Here is a 6,673-nt window from a genome sequence, read left to right on the forward strand (position 1 = left end):
GTGCTATTTTTCTTTCTGTTTTTCATTCTGTTTTTGCTTTTTCAATTGATTTTGTGACTTCTCATGATCATCAACCTACAAAAGAACATAAAATAACAAAGGAAAATAGATAAAATATAACATTGGGTTGCCTCCCAACAAGCGCTTCTTTAATGTCAGTAGCTTGACAGGGGGCTCTCATGGAGCCTCAGAAATACTCAGAGCAATGTTGGAACCTCCCAACACCAAACTTAGAGTTTGAATGTGGGGGTTCAACACCAAACTTAGAAGTTGGTTGTGGCCTCCCAATACCAAACTTAGAGTTTGACTGTGGGGGCTCTGTGTGGCTCTGTTTTGAGAGAAGCTCTTCATGCTTCCTCTCCATGATGACAGAGGGATATCCTTGAGCCTTAAACACAAAGGATTCTTCATTCACTTGAATGATCAACTCTCCTCTATCAACATCAATCACAGCCCTTGCTGTGGCTAGGAAGGGTCTGCCAAGGATGATGGATTCATCCATGCACTTCCCAGTCTCTAGGACTATGAAATCAGTAGGGATGTAATGGTCTTCAACTTTTACCAGAACATCCTTTACAAGTCCATAGGCTTGTTTTCTTGAATTGTCTGCCATCCCTAGTGAGATTTTTGCAGCTTGCACCTCAAAGATCCCTAACTTCTCCATTACAGAGAGAGGCATGAGGTTTACACTTGACCCTAAGTCACACAAGGCCTTCTTGAAGGTCATGGTGCCTATGGTACAAGGTATTGAAAACTTCCCAGGATCCTATCTCTTTTGAGGCAGTTTCTGCCTAGACAAGTCATCCAGTTCCTTGGTGAGCAAAGGGGGTTCATCTTCCCAAGTCTCATTCCCAAATAACTTGTCATTTAGCTTCATGATTGCTCCAAGGTATTTAGCAACTTGCTCTTCAGTGACATACTCATCCTCTTCAGAGGAAGAATACTCATCAGAGCTCATGAATGGCAGAAGTAAGTCCAATGGAACCTCTATGGTCTCATTTTGAGCCTCAGATTCCCATGGTTCCTCATTGGGGAACTCATTGGAGGCTAGTGGATGTCCATTGAGGTCTTCCTCAGTGGCGTTCACTGCCTCTTCCTCCTCTCCAAATTCGGCCATGTTGATGGCTTTGCACTCTCCTTTTGGATTTTCTTCTGTATTGCTTGGAAGAGTACTAGGAGGGAGTTCAGAAATTTTCTTGCTCAGCTGACCCACTTGTGCCTCCAAATTTCTAATGGAGGACCTTGTTTCAGTCATGAAACTTTGAGTGGTTTTGATTAGATCAGAGACCATGGTTGCTAAGTCAGAGGTATTCTGCTTAGAACTCTCTGTCTGTTGCTGAGAAGATGATGGAAAAGGCTTGCTATTGCTAAACCTGCTTCTTCCACCATTATTGTTGTTGAAACCTTGTTGAGGTCTCTGTTGATCCTTCCATGAGAGATTTGGATGATTTCTCCATGAGGGATTATAGGTGTTTCCATAGGGTTCTCCCATGTAATTCACCTCTTCTATTGAAGGGTTCTCAGGATCATAAGCTTCTTCTTCAGATGAAGCTTCCTTAGTACTGCTTGGTGCATTTTGCATTCCAGACAGACTTTGAGAAATCATATTGACTTGTTGAGTCAACATTTTATTCTGAGCCAGTATGGCATTCAGAGTGTCAATCTCAAGAACTCCTTTCTTCTGATTGGTCCCATTGTTCACAGAATTCCTTTCAGAAGTGTACATGAATTGGTTATTTGCAACCATTTCAATCAGCTCTTGAGCTTCTATAGGCGTCTTCTTCAGATGAAGAGATCCTCCAGCAGAGCTATCCAAAGACATCTTGGATAGTTCAGAGAGACTATCATAGAAAATTCCAATGATGCTCCATTCAGAAAGCATATCAGTGGGACACTTTCTGATTAATTGTTTGTATCTTTCCCAAGCTTCATAGAGGGATTCTCCTTCCTTCTGTCTGAAGGTTTGGACTTCCACTCTAAGCTTACTCAATTTTTGAGGTGGAAAGAACCTTGCCAAGAAGGCATTGACTAGCTTTTCCCAAGAGTTCAGGCTTTCTTTAGGTTGTGAGTCCAACCATATTCTAGCTCTGTCTCTTATAGCAAAAGGGAATAGCATAAGTCTGTAGACCTCAGGGTCAACCCCATTAGTCTTGACAATGTCACAGATTTGCAAGAACTCAGCTAAAAACTGATGAGGATCTTCCAATGGAAGTCCATGGAACTTGTAATTCTGTTGCATTAGAGAAACTAATTGAGGCTTAAGCTCAAAGTTGTTTGCTCCAATGGCAGGGATAGAGATGCTTCTCCCATAGAAGTCGGGAGTAGGTGCAGTAAAGTCACCCAGCACCTTCCTTGCATTGTTGGCATTGTTGTTGTTTTCGGCTGCCATGGGTTCTTCTTCTTTGAAGATTTCTGTTAGGTCCTCTACAGAGAGTTGTGCCTTGGCTTCTCTTAGCTTTCGCTTCAAGGTCCTTTCAGGTTCAGGATCAGCCTCAACAAGAATGCTTTTGTCCTTGCTCCTGCTCATAAGAAAGAGAAGAGAACAAGAAAATGTGGAATCCTCTATGTCACAGTATAGAGATTCCTTGAGGTGTCAGAGAAAAGAAAAATAGAAGGCAGAAGTAGAAAATTCGAACTTATCAAAGAAGATGGAGTTCGAATTTTGCATTAAGGAATAGTGTTAGTCCATAAATAGAAGGATGTGAGAAGAGGGGAAGTAATTTTCGAAAATCAAGTAAAAGATTTTGAAAACATTTTGAAAAACACTAATTGATTTTCGAAAATAAAAGTGGGAAAGAAATCAAGTGATTTTTGAAAAAGAATTTGAAATTAGAAATCAAAAAGATTTGATTGAAGGTTATTTTGAAAAAGATGTGGTTAAGAAGATATGATTGGTTTTAAAAAGATGTGATTGAGAAGATATGATTTGAAAAACATTTTAAAAAAAATTGATTTTGAAAATTAATGACTTGGCTATCAAGAAAAGATATGATTCAACATTAAACCTTTCTCAACAGAAAAGGCAACATACTTGAAATGTTGAATCAAATCATTAATTGATAGCAAGTATCTTTGAAAATAGAAAGAAATTGAATTTGAAAAAGATTTGATTGAAAAGATATGATTTGAAAAAGATTTGATTTTGAAAAGATTTTGAAAACTTGAAAAAAAATTTGCATTGAAAACAAAATCTTCCCTCTTGTGCCATCCTGGCGTTAAACGCCCAGAATGGTGCACATTCTGGCGTTTAACGCCCAAAACTCTACCCTTTTGGGCGTTAAACGCCCAACCAGGCACCTGGCTGGCGTTTAAACGCCAGTCTGTCCTTCTTCACTGGGCGTTTTGAACGCCCAGCTTTTTCTGTATAATTCTTCTGCTGTATGTTCTGAATCTTCAATTCTCTGTATTATTGACTTAAAAAGACACAAGTTAAAAATATTTTTGGATTTTTAATAGTGAGGAATAATCAAAATGCAACTAAAGTCAAATAATAATGCATGCAAGACACCAAACTTAGCAGTTTGTATACTACTGACACTAATGAGAATGCATATGAGACACATAAACACTCAAGTCAAGAAGAATTAAAGATCAGAGTAATGAAATCATCAAGAAAATCTTGAAGATCACTAAGACACATGAATGGATGCAAGAAAAACAGAAACATGCAATTGACACCAAACTTAAAATGAGAATAGAGTCTCAACAGGAAAAATATTTTTGGTTTTTATGATTTTATAAATTTTTTTTGTGCTTTTTCGAAAATTAAGTGGAAAAAGAAAATAAAGGTATCAAAATTCTTAATGAGAATTCCAGGAATCATGCAATGTTTAGTCTAAGACTCCGGTCCAGGAATTAGACATGGCTTCACAGCCAGCCAAGCTTTCAAAGAAAGCTTCGGTCCAAAACACTAGACATGGCCAATGGCCAGCCAACCCTTAGCAGATCACTGCTCCAACAGCAAGATTGATAGAAATCAACAAGCTCTTGTGATGATAAGTTGAAACCTCGGTCCAATAAAATTAGACATGGCTTCACAGCCAGCCAGACTTCAACAGATCATCTTGAAACTCTAGAATTCATTCTTAAGAACTCTGAAAAAAAAATACCTAATCTAAGCAACAAGATGAACTGTCAGTTGTCCATACTCGAACAATCCCCGGCAACGGCGCCAAAAACTTGGTATGCGAAATTGTGATCACTACAACTTCGCACAGCTAACCAGCAAGTGTACTGGGTCGTCCAAGTAATAAACCTTACGCGAGTAAGGGTCGATCCCACAGAGATTGTTGGTATGAAGCAAGCTATGGTCACCTTGTAAATCTTAGTCAGGCAGACTCAAATGGATATGAATGATGATATACGAAAACATAAAGATAAAGATAGAGATACTTATGTAATTCATTGGTAGGAATTTCAGATAAGCGTATGAAGATGCTTGTCCCTTCCGTCTCTCTGCTTTCCTACTATCTTCATCCAATCCTTCTTACTCCTTTCCATGGCAAGCTTATGCAAGGGTTTCACCGTTGTCAGTGGCTACCTCCCATCCTCTCAGTGGAAATGTTCAACGCACCCTGTCACGGCACGGCTATCCATCTGTCGGTTCTCAATCAGGCCGGAATAGAATCCAGTGATTCTTTTGCGTCTGTCACTAACGCCCCGCCTTCAGGAGTTTGAAGCTCGTCACAGTCATTCAATCATTGAATCCTACTCAGAATACCACAGACAAGGTTAGACCTTCTGGATTCTCTTGAATGCCGCCATCAGTTCTAGCCTATACCACGAAGACTCTGATCTCACGGAATGGCTGGCTCGGTTGTCAGGCGAGCACTCGGTTGTCAGGCGATCAACCATGCATCGTGTATCAGGAATCCAAGAGATATTCACCCAATCTAAGGTAGAACGGAGGTGGTTGTCAGGCACACGTTCATAGGTGAGAATGATGATGAGTGTCACGGATCATCACATTCATTAAGTTGAAGAACAAGTGATATCTTGGAACAAGAACAAGCGGAATTGAATAGAAGAACAATAGTAATTGCATTAATACTCGAGGTACAGCAGAGCTCCACACCTTAATCTATGGTGTGTAGAAACTCCACCGTTGAAAATACATAAGAACAAGGTCTAGGCATGGCCGAATGGCCAGCCTCCCAAAGAGGGTTCAATCATAAAAACATGATCAAAAGCTCTTAAAATGATCCAAAGATGAAAATACAATAGTAAAAGGTCCTACTTATAGAGAACTAGTAGCCTAGGGTGTACAGAGATGAGTAAATGACATAAAAATCCACTTCCGGGCCCTCTTGGTGTGTGCTTGGGCTGATCATTGAAGCATTTTCCTGTAGAGACTCTTCTTGGAGTTAAACGCCAGCTTTTATGCCAGTTTGGGCGTTTAACTCCCATTCTTGTGCCAGTTCCGGCGTTTAACGCTGGAAATTCTGAGGGTGACTTTGAACGCCGGTTTGGGCCATCAAATCTTGGGCAAAGTATGGACTATCATATATTGCTGGAAAGCCCAGGATGTCTACTTTCCAACGCCGTTAAGAGCGCGCCAATTAGGCTTCTGTAGCTCAAGAAAATCCGCTTCGAGTGCAGGGAGGTCAGAATCCAACAGCATCTGCAGTCCTTTTTAGTCTCTGAATCAGATTTTTGCTCAGGTCCCTCAATTTCAGCCAGAAAATACCTGAAATCACAGGAAAACACACAAACTCATAGTAAAGTCCAGAAAAGTGAATTTTAACTAAAAACTAATAAGAATATACTAAAAACTAACTAGATCATACTAAAAACATACTAAAAACAATGCCAAAAAGCGTACAAATTATCCGCTCATCAACGCCCAAAATGGCATAAAAACTAGTATTTAACTCCAAAAAAAGTCTCTACACATGAAAGCTTCAATGCTCAGCCCAAGCACACACCAAGTGGGCCCAGAAGTGGATTTCTGCATCATTTACTTATTTCTGTAACCCTAGTAACTAGTTTAGTATAAATAGAACTTTTACTATTGTACTCAGATATATCTTTTGGAACATCTTTGGACCTTTTGATCATCTTTTGATCTTTTGATCACTTTGGGAGGCTGGCCATTTGGCCATACCTGGACCTTCATCACTTATGTATTTTCAACAGTAGAGTTTCTCCACACCATAGATTAAGGTGTGGAGCTCTGCTATTCCTCGAGCATTAATGCAAAGTACTATTGTTCTTCTATTCAATTCAAGCTTATTCTTATTCTAAGATGTTCACTCGCACTTCAACATGATGAATGTGATGGTCGGTGACACTCATCACCATTCAAGCTAGAGTGTGTATCTCTTGGGTTTCTAATCAATGATTCACATCGACTCCCCTCTGACAGTGGGGCATCTGAATCTGAGATTAGAACCTTCATGGTATAGGCTAGAAACACTTGGTAGCATTCCTGAGATCCGAAAAGTCTAAACCTTGTCTGTGGTATTCTGAGTCGGATCTGGGAAGGGATGACTGTGACGAGCTTCAAATTCGTGACTGTGGGGGCGTAGTGACAGACGCAAAAGGATCATTGGATCTTATTCCAACACGATCAAGAACCAACAGCTGATTAGCCATGAGGTAGCTGTGCCTGGTATTTTTCATCTGAGACGAGAAATCTAACAGTTGATTAGCCGTACAGAAACTGTAGAGGACC

The 6,673-nt window shown here is 40.1% G+C and overlaps 1 non-coding gene across 1 annotated transcript; it reads left to right on the forward strand.

Annotated features, from left to right (window-relative positions):
- The first annotated feature begins 1,876 nt into the window (after positions 1-1,876).
- Positions 1,877-1,984, forward strand: LOC112798826 (small nucleolar RNA R71). The gene has a single exon (XR_003200423.1). It is a non-coding gene; the product is annotated as a small nucleolar RNA R71 (small nucleolar RNA).
- The last annotated feature ends 4,689 nt before the right edge of the window (positions 1,985-6,673 follow it).

Source organism: Arachis hypogaea, chromosome 4 (assembly GCF_003086295.3).
Source record: "Arachis hypogaea cultivar Tifrunner chromosome 4, arahy.Tifrunner.gnm2.J5K5, whole genome shotgun sequence".
NCBI lineage: Eukaryota > Viridiplantae > Streptophyta > Magnoliopsida > Fabales > Fabaceae > Arachis > Arachis hypogaea.